The 19,658-nt window shown below is 48.2% G+C and overlaps 1 pseudogene; it reads left to right on the top strand.

The window, feature by feature from the left end:
• Nucleotides 1-817: 817 nt before the first annotated feature.
• Nucleotides 818-4,028, top strand: LOC120379967 (annotated as a pseudogene).
• The last annotated feature ends 15,630 nt before the right edge of the window (nucleotides 4,029-19,658 follow it).

Raw genomic sequence — 19,658 nt, 5'->3', positions numbered from 1 at the left:
GCTCAAGGCCCCAGGCTTCAGCCCCATACAGCGGGGCTTCAGCTTTCTGCCCTGGGCCCCAGTGAGTCTGACACTGGCCATGCTTGGCGGACCCCCTGAAACCTCTTTGAGGCTCCCCAGAGGGTCCCAGACCCCTGATAGACAACCACTGGTCTACACCATTGAGGGATCAGTCTTAGGCCTATTCATTGAAGCTTCCCTACAGTTTATTCACCTGATCCTCCTGGGCATGAATGACTTGACTTTAATGGAGTTACTCCTGATTTACACCATATTGGGTGAGAGCAAAATCAAGCTGACTCACTCCCGCTTTCCAGTGTGTTACATATAGCACCCTGCTCAACACACCTTGGGCTTAATTGTTTATTGCCTGGCATCTTGGGCAATTGCTTATATTTGTGCAAAATTGAGTGCAAAGTGGGTGTCAGATGCTACCCTTCTAGTGCAATAGAGTTTCACACCCACTTGGCACAGATGTAAATGGCTTGGATTGAATTGAGCCATTCATAGGAAGTCAAGTATCAGAGGGGTAGCCGTGTTAGTCTGGATCTGTAAAAAGCAACAGAGAGTCCTGTGGCACCTTTAAGACTAACAGATGTATTGGATCATAAGCTTTCGTGGGCATCTGACAAAGTGGGTATTCACCCACGAAAGCTTATGCTCCAATACATCTGTTAGTCTTAAAGGTGCCACAGGACTCTCTGTTGCTTATTCATAGGAAGGGCATTCACATTGTGATCTCTCTCGGTAATTTTATGTAGAGGACAGGAATGATTGTCTTTGCTCTCTCTCTCCCCCATACGGCCTCCAAGGAAAGGCCAGACAATCCAGCCTCTTATGCTGAGTGTTAACAACAAAGAAAAGAACTGAACTCAAATATTCTCTCCAGATAATATTATGAGATGCTTCATGGGACCTACATCCCAAAGGACTGTAATGAAGCATTAATATAGGACCTTGCATAGGAGCAAAGACAATTTATCACTCTTCTCACCTCTGCATCACTCATTGACGTGACTCCATTGTCAGAAGCAAATGAAGGTGCATGTGAATCTGTTCAGGAACTTCATATTTTTTACCTACTTTATAATAATTCATGGGTTGCAAAGCAGGACAGACAACCCGTGATATTCGCAGCAACAGCAAGTCATTTATTTTTCCTGGTATGGTTTCATATTCATTAGGGGCGCTGGGGAATTTTCAAAGAGGTATTGGAGCCCAACTGTCATTGTATATTAACATAGATTGAAGTGATTCTTGTTGATATTCCTGGATTCAGGGTTACTTAATTAAAGGGATAACTAATCACAGAGATTAGGGAGGTCTGATAGATAGATAGATAGATAGATAGATAGATAGATAGATAGATAGATAGATAGATAGATAGATGTGTTGTTTAGAGAGAGAAAACTGAATAAAATCTAGTTTAAAAATGCCATCATTACAATGAATTATATTTGCTAAGATTTTTTTCTTCCTGTACCAGATTCCAGGGTTTTCTTGTTCGTGTGAATAGTTCATTGTGACCTGGCTTTTGCCTCAGCACTTTGCTTCAGTAATCAGTAGAACTCGTAAATATAATGGAAACTTGGGCTGATGCTGAAGTTTTCAAAAGTAGAAGGGAGATACGGAGTCCATTCATCCCAGGGTTTATTGGCAAATTTTGACTTTTTAATGAAAAAAACAAAACTTCAAAATTGTTTGTTCAAAAAAATCAATTGGTCAATAAATCCCTCCCCCCCCACCCCTCGCGCTGGAAAGCAGTCATATGGCACAATAAATATATAATAAATAAACAAATAAAAATAAAATCAATATTTATTCAAAAATCCAGTTTTCCATCAGAACAAAAGTTGTGGTGAGAAATTTTCAACCTTCCCTACCGATCTTCCTGAAATGAAGCTGGATTTTCAGAAGATCTCAGCTCCCATTATAGGTGCCTAAATGAAGTGACCGATCTTTCCAAAGATCAGAGCAGCCAGAACCTCCTCCTGAGAATGGTAAATTCCTTTGATGATCTGGTTTCATTCTTTGTGTGTCTAAACAGGAGTTTTCAGGTGCTGATCTTTTTTGAAAATCAGACTGAGAGTATTTTTTTGTGATCCAGCAGCTCAGCACTTAGAACACTAAGCTTCTAAACCTGAGCTGTGAGCTTGAATCTCAGTTGACCATCATGAGTTATTCTTCTTTTGAGATCTCCCAGAAATGTACAAGAATTACACTTGACCAGAAATTCTGTCAATTTTCTTCTTTTAGCAGAAAATTTTCTATCTAGCAAAACTTTTTGTGGAAACTGTTATCTGTCCCCAAAAATGTTCAGCTTTTGCAAGGGAAAATTGCACAATTTCAGCCAAGAACAGAAAATATTTCAATTGGGAGGGAAGGGTGTCAGAAAAAGCATTTCACTTACAAAAATCAAAATGTTTTGGGACTTTATTGGATGAAATGTCACAAGTTTCCACTGAAAATTTCAAAAAAAACCCAAAAAACAGAAAAGTAAGTTTTTCCCATTAACATTTTTCATGGCAGTAAGAGGAAACATTTTCTGACCAGGTCTAGGAAGAACATGTATGGAACCTGAAAGTTACAATAAAGGATGGCAGAACACATATTAATATAGTTGGGTAATTCTGATGTGTCCTGGGTACTCAGAGGATGAGTAACAACTGGCCAGTGTGGTGTATTAACAGGACAAGCTATCATTCTAAGTTTGTGAGGGGTTTCCTGCTCCTGATAGCAGGCTAGGGGAATCTGTAGGGAATTGTGTGGCTTCGGCATTCAGTTTACATAGAGCCAGACTAGGGTACAATGTGGTGAGTTGTGTTTCTCTCCTTAGGAAGCAGCCTGCTTTGTCTCTCTCTGGTTTTAGGTTCTTGTGTGTTAGTCTCAGAAATGAATGTAGTGTTATATTGCTGCCTTCCAGCAAGAGTATTTTATGTTTTTTATTTAACTTCCCTGTGTATAACAGACAGCAGTGGCACAACCTTCCTCTGCATACAAAAGGTTGTAGGGCATATGCATTGGGAAAAGATGTTTGTTTCAGCTCTCTTCATTCTAACTGAATTTTTCTGATGTTTTTCCGATTCTTGCCAGGTAGGACATGACCAACCAAACCTCTGTGACTGAATTCCGTCTCCTGGGATTTTCTGACATCCACGAGCTGCAGATCTTGCACTTTCTTCTGTTCCTGTTTGCTTATGTGGCCGCCTTATTGGGGAATTTCCTCATCATTGTCCTTGTGACCCTCGACCATCACCTCCACAGCCCCATGTACTTCTTCCTCAAGAACATGTCATTCTTAGACCTCTGCTACATCTCTGCCACCGTCCCCAAATCCATGGTGAATGCCATCATGCACCGCCACTCAATTTCTTTCCACGGCTGCTTCCTGCAGTTGTTTTTCTTCATCACGTTTGGGACAGCAGAGTTGGCCTTGCTGACGGTCATGGCATATGACCGCTACCTGGCCATCTGCAGCCCTCTGAGGTACAGGACAGTCATGAACAGCAAAGCATGTGTCCAGATGGCTGCAGGGTCCTGGCTTAGTGGAGCACTGTATTCACTGTTGCACGTGGGTAACTCATTCAGTTTACCTTTCTGTGGGCCCAACTTTGTCCACCAGTTCTTCTGCGACATCCCACCCCTCCTGCAGCTCTCTTGCTCTGACACGCAGCCCAACAAGGTCCACAACATCGTCTTAGCCCTCTGCTATGGCTTTATCTGCTTCACCTTTATCTTTGTGTCCTACATTCACATTTTCAATACTGTAGTGAGAATCCCCTCTGCAGAGGGCAGGTATAAAGCCTTCTCCACATGCCTGCCCCACCTGATTGTAGTCTCCTTGTTCTTCGCCACTGGATTATTCATGTACATGAAGCCAAGCTCAAGACATGTTGGTGCCTGTGCTCTATGCTGTTGTACCACCGGTACTGAACCCTATTATCTACAGCCTCAGGAATAAGGAGATAAAAGCAGTACTGATAAAAGTGAAAAGGCACTGGTGGCATATGGTCACATATTTCCGATGATCTGCTAAATAAATTCAGAAAAGCATCACAGAAGGTACCCAGATACTATAGCAATGGGTGAAAAAATAAATAGCTGAAGTTGGGATTATTAGATAGATAGATAGATAGATAGATAGATAGATAGATAGATAGATAGATAGATAGATAGATAGATAGAGGGGCTGTATGGGGATAGATAGATAGATAGATAGATAGATAGATAGATAGATAGATAGATAGATAGATTCAGGATGTATCAAAGTTTCTATTTCTCTCCATATGTCAGCAAATATAAGTTTCTTCTATTTTATCTTACTCCTAGCGCTGCTCAGAAAGCCACCTGGAAATATTTTTTCTTATGTAAAAGTTAGACTTTTCTTAGACAATCTCAAAACCAGTGTGTGACCTTCAGTAAGTCATTTGAATCTCCCTATGCCCCAGTTCCCCTTATGTAACATGCAGGTGATTGGGACCAAAGGTCAATATTTCAGAAAAAAAAATGATGGAAGGGAAATGGAGGGGATAATGGAAATGGGGTATTTTGTCTTGATCTGTAGGCAGCCGACTCCCTGACTCTCTAGGCGGCTTCCTTTCAGATCAGTCTGATTTCCCCAGTGTGCAGCCTGGCTCCCAGAAGCCTTCTCCACCTATGCCTCAGATATCAGGCTATATTTTAGTCATGGGTATTTTTAGTAAAAGTGATGGACAAGTCATGGGCAGTAAACAAAAATTCACGGCCCTTGGTCTGTCCATGACTTTTACTATATATCCCTGACTAAAACTTGCAGGGGGCTGCACGGGTGCACCGTGGGTGCTGGGAGAGGGCAGCCTGAGTGCTGGTGGGGGGGAGGTTGGCAGCAGAATGCAGGCCGTGCTGCCACTGGTGCTGAGGGGGTTGGCAGGGCTCCCTACCTGGCTCCATGCCTCTCCCTCCCCTCCCCGGCAGCAGCAGAGTTTGGGCATGGGACGGGGTGAGGCAGGCTCTGGGCGGTGCTTGCCTGGGGGGGTTCCCTCACTCAGCTGCTTGGCAGAGGTGTGGCAGGACTCATTGGACAAGCAGGCCAATCCCAGTCGTGAGCCTAACTGCAGGAAAGTGGATAAAACTTCATAAACAGTTATTATAACCTATAGCAGCAAATGTTGATGGGAAAAGGTATGAAAGGAAGACAGAGAGACTGGATTAGTCTGAAGAAAAAGGCCTCCTGATATAATCAAGGACTGTGTTAAGATCTCATGCCTGGTACACAAGGTAAGTGTGGGACTGGAAATCAATGGACCCAAATTGGTGTGTCGGAAATTAGTTCTAAATGATGGACACAATAATTAGAGGATCTTTTTATCTTTTTATCTCTTTATATCTTCTGGTCCTTAAAAAGAGACTTCAGAGGGAAAATTGAGGGATGGGGACACAGATGTGGACTCTGGCTGACTGAAAGACAAGGAAAGGGGAAGGAGTGAGCTTCACAATCTTGGCTGCCACCTCCACCATCTGCCGGGACCCCAGTGTCCACCGTCACACCATTGGGCCTTTGTCATCCTAATCCTGAGAGATGTTCTCATCAGACCAGGCCAGAGAGAGGGATTTAGATGCTATCGCCCATTCAACTGACTCCAGCTCAAGCTCAGCCACTACCCGAGATGGGAGACTTTGCTGTTCCCCCCCACTCATATGCCCTTTTCCTTCCCCACCTTTTTCCTTCTCTTTTTTCTCCCTCTCCTTTTTCCTTCTGTCTATTAAAAGTCTGGCTTAACTGGCCAAGATGGCATCTTCTGCAACATTTCTGTAAGCCTTTGACCAAAGAGTCAGCTAAAAGCAATGTCCAAAACACCCTAAGAACATAAGAACGGCCATACTGGGTCAGACCAAAGATCCATCTAGCTCACTATCCTGTCTTCTGACACCGGCCAATGCCAGGTGCTTCAAAGGGAATGAACAGAACAGGTAATCGCCAAGCGATCCATCCCCTGCTGCCCACTCCCAGCCTCTGGCAAACAGAGGCTAGGGATATCATCCCTGTCCATCCTGGCTAACAGCCATTGATGGACCTATCCTCCATGAACTTATCTGGTTCTTTTTTGAACCCTGTTATAGTCATGGCCTTCACAACATCCTCTGGCAAAGAGTCGCACAGGTTGACTGATGCTGGTACAATTTGTCAAGTCTCATTGTGACTGGTAAGACCATGTGCTGGACCTGTGTTTTTCCAGCGGTGAGATTGTGAGTAAGAGTCAATGTCAGAGACAAAAGCTGCATTTTCTACCTTGGCTGTTCTTTTCTCTCCCCTCTTGCATGTGCTTGATTTGAAACGGGATCAGACTTTAACGAGAGACGCAACAACCCCAGCACCAGCCCATTTGAACTAATTTCATTTATTTTCCTGAAAAAGAACAGTTATCACCATTTTTGACATCATCTAAAAGACAGTCAGAGAAGTTTGTTTTTGTTTTTCTTTTCCATTCCAAAGACTCTCTCCAGCTAAAGGGAAAATGAACAAGCGATGGTGCTAAATAAAAGCCTTACTTAAGATTTTGCATTTCAAATGCTTTACCTGTTTCCCCTTCTTCTTTGTATCTTTAATAAAAAGTTTAAAGGATTTTTAATAATGAGTTTGCCATGACACTGAGCAGGCTGAGGTCTCTGTATACCAAACCCTGAACCTTGTTTAAAATGGTTTCATACTGGACAGTGACTGGGTCATGTTAACACATTTGACTCTTTGGGCTCATTTCTTCCATCAAAATTAATACAACAGAGTTCCATCTTCATCTACAGCTGACCCAGGAAAAGCCATTCCTTGGCCCTCAACAAAGTGGCCAGGGTCCTAAACACATTGGGAACGCCATTGCAGAACCTGATCATCTGCAGCCTGAGGAACATGAAGGTGAAAGGGGCCTTGGCAGACGCCCTCAGGAGGAAGCTGTATTTCTTCAAGGAACCCCAGGGCACTTGACTGGGTCTCTAAGAGGGGAATTGTGTAAAAGCCAAGAGATAACATTTTCAAAAGCACCTAAGCGACTTAGGAGCCAATGTCCCATTTTCAAAAGTGCCTTAGTCACTCCAGAGCGTAAGTCCCATTCAAAGTCAATAAGACGTAGGACTAGATGGGTAATGGCACTGAGGCCATTTCAAAAGCACACAGGCATGTAAAACTCATTGATTTCAGTGGCATGTAAGTGCTTTTGAAAATCCTACTATGCACCTAAATGGCCCTCTTATGGCCCTATTAAACTCATAAGCACCTAAGTTGTATTTGAAAATGAGACTTAGGTTCTTAAATTAGATGGCTTTGAGAATTTTCCCCGATGAACAGAAGACACTGTCGCTGTGGGTACGTCTACACGACTATTTTTAGCTGACTAGCTCAGTCAAAGCTAGCACAGATATTTCTGCTTGAGCTGGAAATTACACCTGCAGCTGCACAATAGACAAATCCTGACTGTGTGTGTGTAAGAAAGAGAGAGAGAGAGAGAAAGAGGGAGAGCGAAATGACAACTAGACAACTTATAGCCAGGTCAACACTAGAAAAGATTTGCCAATATAGCTATCCTGGCAAACTTTCCTAATGTAAATACAGCTTTTGCCAGCTTTTGTTGCTATAGTTTAGACCAGTTGTCCAAGAGAAATTAGCTATACAGGAAAATGACCTTTACGCCAGTGTAGCCATCTTCACATTATGGCTTTTGCCGGTATCGAAATATCACAGAAGTAACCACAACCCATAAATTACACTCCTATGATGGCAAATGTTTCTAGTGTAGGCCTAGCCAGCCTATGTGTTCCTTTGCAAGGTTACATTATATGTGTATATTTCTGAGACTTTGCTTTGAGTGTGTGTTTCCTAGTGAATAATGTTGCATGAATGTGTCTGTTTTAGTCTGTGTACGTTATTTGGTGTGTAGATAAATGTGCATGTGAGTTTTGACATTCCTCTGTGTGTCCTTCAGAATGTACATACTTAGCAGCTTTGGCAATAGCCAATACTTGGCACTTCACCACAGGTCAGAAAACACCTCGCCCGGTGCTGGGGATGAGATATAGTTTTCCCCTTAGACCACAATTTTCAGAAGAATTCACTTCCCACTCAGGCACCAAATTAAGTGGCCAGATTCTTAAAAGATTCCAGTAGACTAGGGGCTGAGGAGAGCTGTCCAGGAAGTGATTTTTTTCTCCTCTAATTTTTTCTTGGAATTATTTTGAGTTTTCATATATAAATATAAAAAACCAAAGAATAATAATTCCTGAACATTTTCTATGAGAAGTAACTATCAATGGCATTTGGGTGTCTACATCCTTTCAACTCTTGAAAATCCAAGGCTTGGTGACTGGGCAGTGACAGGGGAACTGGGACACACCAAGGTTGTGTAGCTGGTTTAAACTCACACTCACAGCCTGTGTCAGCCGTCGGAACAGAACCTAGATGTCCTGATTTAGGATGAGACTAACAAATTAAAGGGAGCTAGGTGCTGACATACCATTAAATTTCCTTGACAGTTGAGTTTCTTACTGCTTTAAGCTCCACTGAGAATACCACTCAACTTCACTCTTTGAAGACTGCTCAGGGACGAATTTTTTCTGATAGTGAAATCAGCCTCATGATCACCTCTAACTGAGGGAACAATCATAACTCAACCCTAGAGCTGATCACAAAAACAAGTCCCATTAGTCATTGTTTAACCTATTTAAAGTGTTTATATGAAACACTACGACTGCAGTATCTGAGCCAGGAGGGCTAAAAACATTGCCTCAAAACTTTTCCCAACAGAAAATTGCAGGGTTGACAAAATAAAAAAAATATATCAGAGAATGTGTCTATTGTCCTTTTACATTTTCCAATTTTAATTGCAAATAAATAATGACTATCCTCCCAAATTCAATAGCTAGTGGGAATGAATCACTCTGTAACCATTAGAAGTTACACTCTTGTACTGAATCAAATGGGGTAAAGAGCTAAGGAATTGCAGACCAATTTTGAACTTTTTTCTCAACTTCCGCTCAGATTCACACGCAAAGAATATGGATTTGAAACTGTGACAGGCCAACTGGTGTAAATCAGCTGTAGCACTATTGAAATCAAAGGCTAGATCCCCAGTTGATGAAAATCCTCCACAGCTCCTTTGTAGGGCCTGATCCTCTGTTGGCATAAATAGGCTTAGCTACTCTGAAGTCAATTTACATCAGCTCAGGGCCTGGCCCTTAGTTTTCAGTCTTTGCCTTTGGGTACCTCTTAGGGCAAAACCTGCAGCTGGTCTGTGTGATCTGACTAGGGCTCATGGAGCTGAGGCTAGGGGGCTGTTTTACTGTGGTGCAGATGTTTGGGCTCTGGCTGGACCCTGGATTCTAGGATCCTGCGCGGTGGGAGGGTCCCAGGGCTCAGGCTGCAGTCCAAGGCTGAATGTCTACACCACAATTAACAGCCTGAGCTCTGTGAGCTGGAGTCAGCTGGCATGGGCCAGTTGCAGGTTTCTAATGATAATGTGGACGTACCCTTAGTGACCAACTTCAAGCAGCCAGGGCAGCCTGAGCTGTGGGTTCCTCTGGTGGCTGCATCCCAAGAGCTGCTGATGCAATGCAGGTGAAAAAAACAAAATCTCTGCTCATCCAGAGTTAAATATGTGGAACTAATGAAGGAACAGGCTATTCCAGACCAGCTGGGGCTCTGGTGCCACTGGGCTCTGAGCTATTCTAGATCACGTCTCTGCTACAAATACACATTTTATTCTGTAAACACCAGGGGACATCCTGGGGCCTAAGCTCAGCCTAATTTCTAGCCAAGGGTCCTTCCAGGGAAGCTGCCACCATGTGAGATCCAGGGCAGGTGCTGTTCCCCCTCTGTGAGGTTAAGCTCAGCTGGGGCAGGTGATTTGCTCTAGAGGTGAGATCAGAGCTGGGCTCACAGCCCAAGAGACTGGATTCAGCTATTTAGCAACAGAGCAGGGACATCTTGTAGTGACCCTGTCAGAGGCCTGCACAAGCCAGTGTCAGCTCTAGAGCTGCCTGCAGGGAATACATCACATCTCTCTATGTGAGACAGCGGCGTGTATATCTATCATTCTCTATAGAGATAGAAAGATAGTCATGTACCTTTCTTTGCTATTTTTCTCACTGTCTCTGATACTATGGGATAGCATTAAAATGGAAAAAAGTCAATGATGGTTCTGAAGGAGATTATAGAGATACAATGTCAGATAGGAAACAGTCAGTATGAAAGTTTTAGAGTTCACTTAAATAGCTGAAAGCTAAGAAATAAAAATGATGACACAAGATGACAAACCGCCAGGTTTAATTTTTAAAGCAACTTTTACTTAACATTTTCTACTGATGCCCAGGCAAATTTCTGTCTATGCAGAGCCCTTCCCTTCTCATGGCAGTGACCATGAGATGGTCGAGTTCAGGATCCTGACACAAGGAAGAAAGGAGAGCAGTAGAACAGAGACCCTGGACGTCAGAGAAGCAGACTTCTACTCCCTCAGGGAACTGATGGGCAAGGTCCCCTGGGAGAATAACATGACGGGGAAAGGAGTCGAGGAAAGCTGGCTGTATTTTAAAGAATCCTTATTGAGGTTGCAGGAACAAACCATCCCGATGTGTAGGAAGAAAAGTAAATATGGCAGGCGACCAGCTTGGCTTAACAGTGAAATCCTTGCTCATCTTAAACACAAAAAAACAGCTTACAAGAAGTGGAAGATTGGACAAATAACCAGGGAGGAGTATAAAAGTATTGCTCAGGCATGCAGGAGTGAAATTAGGAAGGCCAAATCACACTTGGAGTTGCAGCTAGCTAGAGATGTTAGGAGTAACAAGAAGGGTTTCTTCAGGTATGTTAGCAACAAGAAGAAAGTCAAGGAAAGTGTGGCCCCTTGCTGAATGAGGGAGGGAACATAGTGAGAGAGGATGTGGAAAAAGCTAGTGTACTCAATGCTTTTTTTGCCTCTGTCTTCACGAACAAGGTCAGCTCCCAGACTGCTGCACTGGGCAGCACAGCATGGGGAGGAGGTGACCAGATCCCTGTGGAGAAAGAAGTGGTTCGGGACTATTTAGAAAAGCTGGACGAGCACAAATCCATGGGGCCGGATGCGCTGCATCCGAAGGTGCTAAAGGAGTTGGCAGATGTGATTGCAGAGCCATTGGCCATTATCTTTGAAAAATCATGGTGATCGGGGGAGGTCCCGGATGACTGGAAAAAAGTAATGTAGTGCCCATCTTTAAAAAAGGGAAAGAGGAGGATCCGGGGAACTAGAGGCCAATCAGCCTCACCTCATTCCCTGGAAAAATCATGGGACAGGTCCTCAAGGAATCAATTCTGAACCACTTAAAGGAGGGGAAAGTGATCAGGAACAGTCAGCATGGATTCACCAAGGGCAAGTCATGCCTGACTAACCTAATTGCCTTCTATGATGAGATAACCGGCTCTGTGGATGAGGGGAAAGCAGTGGATGTGCTATTTCTGGACTTTAGCAAAGCTTTTGATACAGTCTCCCACAGTATTCTTGCCAGCAGTATGGGCTGGATGAATGGACGGTAAGGTGGATAGAAAACTGGCTAGATGGTCGGGCTCAATGGGTAGTGATCAATGGTTCCATGTCTAGTTGGCAGCCGGTATCAAGTGGAGTGCCCCAAGGGTCGGTGCTGGGGCCGGTTTTGTTCAATATCTTCATTAACGATCTGGAGGATGGTGTGGACTGCACCCTTAGCAAGTTTGCAGATGACACTAAACTGGGAGGAGTGATTGATATGCTGGAGGGTAGGGATAGGATACAGAGGGACCTAGACATATTAGAGGATTGGGCCAAAAGAAATATGATGAGGTTCAACAAGGACAAGTGCAGAGTCCTGCACATAGGACGGAAGAATCCCATGCACTGCTACAGACTAGGGACCGAATGGATGGGCAGCAGTTCTGCAGAAAAGGACCTAGGGGTTACGGTGGACAAAAAGCTGAATATGAGTCAACAGTGTGCCCTTGTTGCCAAGAAGGCTAATGGCATTTTGGGTTATATAAGTAGGGGCGTTTCCAGCAGATCGAGGGACGTGATCATTCCCCTCTACTCAGCACTGGTGAGGCCTCATCTGGAGTACTGTGTCCAGTTTTGGGCCCCACACTACAAGAAGGATGTGGATAAATTGGAGAGAGTCCAGCGGAGGGCAACAAAAATGATTAGGGGGCTGGAGCACATGACTTATGAGGAGGGCTGTGGAACTGAGATTGTTTAGCCTGCAGAAGAGAAGAATGAGGGGGGATTTGATAGCTGCTTTCAACTACCTGAAAGGGGGTTCCAAAGAGGATGGATCTAGACTGTTCTCAGTGGTAGAAGATGACAGAACAAGGAGTAATGGTCTCAAGTTGCAGAGGGGGAGGTTTTGGTTGGATATTAGGAAAAACTTTTTCACTAGTAGGGTGGTGAAGAACTGGAATGGGTTACCTAGGGAGGTAGTGGAATCTCCTTCCTTAGAGATTTTTAAGGTCAGGCTTGACAAAGCCCTGGCTGGGATGATTTAGTTGGGTTTGGTCCTGCTTTGAGCAGGGGGTTGGACTAGATGACCTCCTGAGGTCCCTTCCAACCCTGAGATTCTATGATTCTATGGTGACACTGAATACAGGATGTCAAGTAACACACAGACTGAAACAATGTTAATGTCAGCTTTTGCCTTTCCCCGCTCCCCCGGCCAGAGCCCCGCAACCCCTTAGCCCCAGCAACGCAACCCCGCATCCCCGCTACCCCGGCTAGAGCCCCGCAACCCCGAAGCCCCAGTCTCCGGGCCGGAACCCGAAACCCAGCGGTACACACGGCCAGAGCCACTCAACCCCACAGCCCCGCTGTCCCGGCCAGAGCCCCGCGGTCCCGCTCCCCCGGCTGGAGCACTACAACCCCGTGGTTCTGCTCCCCTGGACAGGAGTCCCAAAACCCCGCGGCACCGATACCCCAGCCAGAGCCCCGCAACCCCGCTTTCCCGGCTGGAGCCCCAAAACCCTGCAGGCCTGCTCTTCCGGCCGGAACCCGGAGGCCCCGCTACCCCAGCCAGAGCCCCACAACCCTGCAGCCCCGCTACCTCGGCCTGAGCCCCATAACCCTGCGGTCACGGTCTCCCGGCCGGAGCCCCACGGCCCCGCTACCTCGGCCGGAGCCCCGCAACCCCGAATCCCCGCTCCTTCCGCCGGAGCTCCGCAACGCCGCGGTCCTGCTCTCCCGGCCGGAGACCGGAAGCCCCGCTACCCAGGATAGAGCTCCGCGGTCCCGCTACCCCGGCCAGGGCCCCTCAACCGCGCAGCTCCGCTTTCCCGGCCAGAGCCCTGCAACAACGCGGCCTCGCTACCCCGGCCGAGCGTGGCAACTCCTGCGGTCTCGCTACCCCGGCCGGAGCCCCGCAAACCCGAGGCCATGCTCGCCCAGCCAGAGCCCCGCAACCCCGCGGCCCCGCTACCTCGGCCGGAGCTCCGCAACCCCGCAGCTCTTCTCTCCCGGCTGGAGCCCGGAGGCCCAGCTACCCCGGCCAAAGGCCCTCAACCCCGCAGCTATGCTGTCCCGGCGGGAGCCCCACAATCCCGTGGTCCCGCTACCCCGGTGAAAGCGCGGCAGGTCCCGCGGCTCCGCTACACCGACCAGAGCCCCGCAATCCTGCGACCCCGCTCTCCCGGCTGGAGCCCTGAGGTCCCACTACCCCGGCCAGAGCCCCTCAACCCCGCAGCCCCGCTGTCCCAGCCGGAACTCCGTAGCCCCGCTGTCCCTGCCAGAGCCCCGCAAACCCATAGCCCCGCTCGCCCAGCCAGAGCCCCGCAACCCAGCGGTCCCGCTCGCGGCCGGAGCCACACGTCCCCGTTATCCGTGCCCGAGCCACGCAACCCCGCGGCCACGATACCCCGGCCCGAGCCCCGCAACTCCGCAGCCCCGCTCTCCCGGCCGGAGCAACACAACGCCGCATCACCGCTCCCGCGGCTGGAGCCCCGCAACACCGGAGCCTCGCTCTCCCGGCCGGAGCCCTGCAACCCCGCCTTACTGCTACCCCGGTGGCAGCGCGGCAGGTCCCGCGACCCAGCTACAGTGACCAGAGCCCCGCAACTCCGCGACCCCGCTCTTCCGGCCGGAGCCCTGAGGTCCCGCTACCCCCGCCAGAGCCCCTCAACCCCGCAGCCCCGCTCTCCCAGCCGGAACTCCGTAGCCCCGCTGTCCGTGCCAGAGCCCCGCAAACCCGTAGCCCCGCTCTTCTGGCTGAAGCCCCGCAACCCAGCGGTCCCACTCCCCCGGCTGAGCGCACAAGTCCCGCGGCCCCGCTACCCCGGCCAGAGCCACGCAACCTAGCTCTCTCTGCCGGAGCCGCGTGGCCCCGGTACCTCTGCCCGAGCCTTGCAACCCCGCGGCTACGATACCCCGGCCTGAGTCCCGCAACGCCGCAGCCCTGCTCCTTCGGCCGGAGCCCCGCAACCCCGGGGTCCCACTCTCCCGACCGGAGCCCGGAGGCCCCGCTACCCAGGCTAGAGCCCCGCAGCCCCGCTCTCCCGGCCGGAGCAATGCAACCCCGCATCCCCGCATCCCCGCTCCCCCGTCTGGAGCCCCGCAAACCCACAGCCCCGCTCTCCCGGCCAGAGCCCGGAGGCCCCGCTACCCCTGCAACACCGGAGCCTCGCTCTCCCGGCCGGACCCCCGCAAACCCGCAGTCCCACTCCCCCGGCTACATCCCCGCAACCCCGCAGCCTCGCTCTCCCATCCGGAGCCCCGCAACCCCGCGCTCCCGGCTGGAGCCCGGAGGCCCCGCTACCCAGGCTAGAGCCCCGCAACCCCGGTGCCCCGCTACCCGGCCAGAGCCCTGCAACCCAGCGGTCCCACTTCCCTGGCCAGAGCCACACAACCCCGCATCCCCGCTCCTTCGGCCAGAGCTCCGCAATCCCGCGGTCCCGGTCCCCTGGCCCGAGGGTGGCAAGTGGGGCTGGCCCACTCCCGCAGCTGGAGCCCCGCAACCCCGTGGGCCCGCTATGACCACCTGAGCGCGGAAATCCGAAGTGTCGCCTGTAGAGTACATGCCCCACGAATTAGGCCCTGCACTGGCTAAAGCCAACCCTGGGGCTGGGAGGAGGTTTAAGTCCCTGATCCCATTTCGGGCTTCTTTGTAGGAACAATGAGTTCACAGCCAGCTGGTGAGTGAAAGGACCCTGCTCTAACTCACTGCAGACTGTCCCTACGCACCCTGCTGACATGCAGTAATAGTTGGTTACAGCACTTTGATCCAGTGCTCTTTGAAACAGGACAAGATCATCAGGGTCATATGGACAGTTAACCCAGTGGCTAGTGCAGTGTAGATTCACATCCCAGCTTGCCACAAAATAAATGTTCATGTAGACAAGCCCATAGTCCTTTACATCCCAGCCAAGCCTGCCCAAGGAGGGGAGCAGGGAGTGCCCATTTGTGGGTTGGATCCCTGGCTGCTAGAGAGACCCAGCAACTCAGGAAATCCAACAAATGGACATGGAAATGGCCGCTGGATAATACAGTGATTGATTGACAGAGAATGACCCATGATTCCTCAGTTCTGGAGGATCAAAGCCATCACAAGCTGGGAAAAATTCCACAGAAACTGTCACAGTAAGTTTGCTATTTGAGTTACATATGATACAGTTTTAACATATATCACAAATTTAAGAATATATATATATATATATATATATATATATATATATATGAATAACAAGTGAGGCTTCTTAAGACTTTTGCTATCAATCCTCTCAAGCATACTGAGCCTGATAGATTTTTTTTAAGCAGAAAAACAATTGATTTTTCAAGAAGTCCCCAAAATCCCCAAATTGTGGGGTTTTGGCAACCCACAACCAAACCTATTCAGCCACAAATGGCTGAAAACTGAACATTTTCAACGGTCACGCCTCCCAAAAAAAGGAGTTTTCTTTTTTCTGTGTATCTAGAAAAAACAGAAATCCTATTTTTGCTTTGCATATCTAGATCTATAGATATGCGAAAATAGGATATATATGCAAAAATAGATATAGATATAATTGTATATACATATACACAGAGGGGCCTTATTTGGAAAAGTTGTTGGCTTGAAAACTCGATTTTGCTTTCAAATGAATTTAAAGAGAAAATTTCTGGCCACCTCACCCCACATTGGAAACATAGCATTAAGTTCGGTTGGGGAACACTAATATTGTCCAATGACACCATAAATTCAAAACCATTCATTTTATTGCAGCCATTTTCATTTTGATTTCACAGGGAAGAATGGCAGAATGGCAAAGCTGAGTAGCAGCAAAGCTAAGAGCCCACAGAATATGTTCTATACACACTAGCACTTTTACAGTCAAGGTCAGAGTTGAGCCAGGCAGCCAAAGTTTGACCCTGCCTGGGGACATACAAGGGGTAATGAGTCTAGAAACCTGATCTCCTGGTGTAGCTTCATAGCCACTGTACAGCACTGCCACCAGCGGAGTACAAAATGCTGTAAGTGAGTGCACAGAACATACACATGGTAAGACATAGACAATTCCCCACAGAGCTACCAGTCCTTGTGGACCAGGCAGAAAAAGGGAGGGAGGAAACAGAGTCACAGGGAGGGGAAGTGACTGGCCCAAGGTCACACAGCCGGTCAGTTTAAGATTCAAGAAAAGAATCCAAAGAATGTCTTGTAGCATCAATAGCTCTTCTCCTTCCCTGGTGTTTACTCCTTGCTGTATTCACAGAAGGCCTCAACTTTTCCAGGCTAAACAAGCTGAACTCTTTTAGCCACCTCTTGTAAAACAGGCTCCCCATTGCCGCAATAGGACAACTGTCATTTGTAGGAGTCATTAATTTGGGATGTAATTTTATTCCATTTTTATGCTGCATTGTATTGAGCCCCATCTTGGACCAGATCCTCAGATGGTGGGAATGGCCAACGCTCCATTGACTGTAAGAAAACTAGGGCAATTAACGCTCATGTGATAATGCACCTGACAAGTGAGCTGGTTGTCAGAGGTCAGGAGCACTCTAATCCTAACCCTTGTCCGTCCCTCCACAGAGGCAGCACACAATGAACTGAGAAGGAAAATGTCCAACCACACCACCGTGACCAATTTCTGTCTCCTGGGATTCTCTAAAACAAATGTCAACAATTATAAAACCCCAAACTCTTCTTTCCCAGGCAGAGCCTTTTCCCCGCAAAAGGAGAAGAAGCAAAGGTTCCATGAAGTCCATTAGAGACCTTACTATAGCTATTGATTTTGTGTGCAAGGTGCTTAGGTAGCATGATGATGGGTGGCAATATAAAGCCCTAAAATAGATAGATAGCTAGATAGATAGATAGATAGCTAGATAGATAGATGCCAATTTTTCTGTTCATGATTCTCTCTGTCTAGTTGGTCAGATCATGCAGTTTCAACAGAGGTGAAGCTGTTTATGGGAATGTGTCAATTTCCTCAAAACATTCATTGGAAACCAGGTGTAGGAGAAGGAGAAAGCCCTTACACCAGGCTCCATGATTCAGGCTAAGGCCTAAATAAAAGTCATGCCCTGCTGATGTAAAGCCAAGTTAGCAAGAGTCAGGCTCTGAGCAAAAATCAGGCCTTGTTACAAAGCAGAGGCCTGCTTGCAGAGTCACTGTCTGGTACGGGAACTTGGAAAGAATAGGGCTAGTGCTGCAAAAACAGAAACACTCCAAAGAAGTGCTAGGCACAGTACACGCACCCCAGAAGGATGGTATCAATACACCCCGATACCAGGCATGGTATAAACACACTGATTGAAGGCGACACAGGGACACACCAATCCCTCCTAAGGATAAGGTCAGGATGACAGGATGATGGATAGAGATGTTTTGATCGAACCAACAGGTACAAGGTAAAGGGTGGTAACTAAATACGTCAGAAGGGCAACATGTAACTTGTTTGTATCAGTGTATAGAAGAGGGGTCACAGAGGTGGTGTCTTTGTCCGGCTGAGGGGGGAGAAGAAGGCCCATTGTAATGGGCATACGTGTCTTAGTATCCCTGTACAATCTATGGGGTGCTATTATTGTTCTTCGTTGACAATAAATCTAGCCGACTGCCTTGGCCTCTGAACTGAGTCTGTGGTCTTCTTGGGCAGTTCGATCAGAGCCTGCCATACTGGCTACCTGCCCAGAGCCAATGCAGCACGCAGAGAGAAGGAAACACCCCAATGTCCCCCTCCCTCAGGGAGTCCCCTGGGAGGGTAGATCAGCACTGTATATTGCTAACACTGTTGCAAGCATCGCAAAGCATTTTGGGGAGGGTCAAAGGTGTGTGAGTGGAGAGTGGATGTTTCCTTTGCAGAGTCCGAGAGGTCGGGGGAGGGGGAGAAGAAGAGCAGAGAACGGGTTAACTCGACACTGCAGCTAGCAAGCTCAGTCTGAATATAAGAAGCTGACTCCATCCCAAGGCCAGCTGCTACCTGCCAAGACAGAAGGGGGAAGTCCACCCCCCACCCCCAGACTAGCCGTGGGAAGGAGAGTTGTTGAAAGAAATGCAGGGGCCTGGGAAAGGAGCACGATGATGAAGGCCAACCAGGAACAAACAGAACTGTCTCATGGCCCTGAAGCTGATGTATTTTGGAGAAAGCTGAGGAAGCCGCGGAAGGCTGGTTTGAACTGGTACACAGAGCATGGAGAACAAAGGTTCCTGAAGGAGACGCCCCCCAAAAGAACCCAGGACTTAAAAACCCTTCTGAGAGCAGAAGCAAATTGGAGAACACAGCAGATTCTTGGATGACTTGGGCCCAGGACAGCACTCCCTTTCCCCGCTTCTTCTTCTCTTCTTCTTACGTTACACCCAGGCTTGGCCAGCTTTGGGTTGGGCATATGTGAATATGAAAGTGGGTTAGGACTTGGGCCATTAATGTTTTCTTCCTTCCTCTGAGTGATGTGGAAGCATTTCCAGCACTCTCCACTCTTATTTTATTATTTTATCAATGAAGCTTTAAAAATTTAGACACTTGTTGTGTGCTTTGTCATCTCCTCCCCAAAAGATCCTGTGGCCCCAGCCAGATCAACTGTGGGCCCCAGGCAGATTAGTAATGAAAATCTGTCACAAGAACACAGACACAGCCAACAACTGACAACACCAGACAGGAAGTCAGGCTATCTGGCTGGCCAGTGCGTCTCCTCCTGGGGTCCTGTCATTCCAGCTGCCAGCCAACCTGCTCCACAACTGCCTGGCTGCCAGGCTCACGAATCCTCAGCAGTCAACCTCACAGGGCACTTGGTAGGTGGGGCTTGCCAGGCAGCTGCCTCCCCAGGCTAAAGGGGAGAACACGTGACTGCCCCATGTGTCTCCCCAGCCCCGTGACCCCTCCTGCCCCCTGCACCCAGCCCATTTCAATTGTGGGAGGATGAAGGAGGGAAGACTTCTGCCTATGAGAGCCTGGTTGGGACACTCGCTTTCACATACACACACACACACTCACCTCACCAGGGAGAGCAGCCAAATGTTCCAGAGGGAGGCACAGGGAGAGAAGGACAGAGCCCTTCTCCTTCCCTGCCCCTGGCAGGCCAATCTTGGGTGGCACTTGACCCCCATGCCTCCCCTACGCATTGCCTCTGGCAGGATGGAATTTCTGGAGAAAGAGCCAACAGAGCCAACAGCCCAAGTGGTCAGGGCTTGGGCTGCTCTGAATTAGGGAAAACAGGGACTCTCACAGGGCCCCCAGCTGTTGGCTA

This window comes from Mauremys reevesii, linkage group 13 (genome assembly GCF_016161935.1).
Source record: "Mauremys reevesii isolate NIE-2019 linkage group 13, ASM1616193v1, whole genome shotgun sequence".
Lineage (NCBI taxonomy): Eukaryota > Metazoa > Chordata > Testudines > Geoemydidae > Mauremys > Mauremys reevesii.
This window is presented reverse-complemented; position numbering and strand designations above follow the sequence as displayed.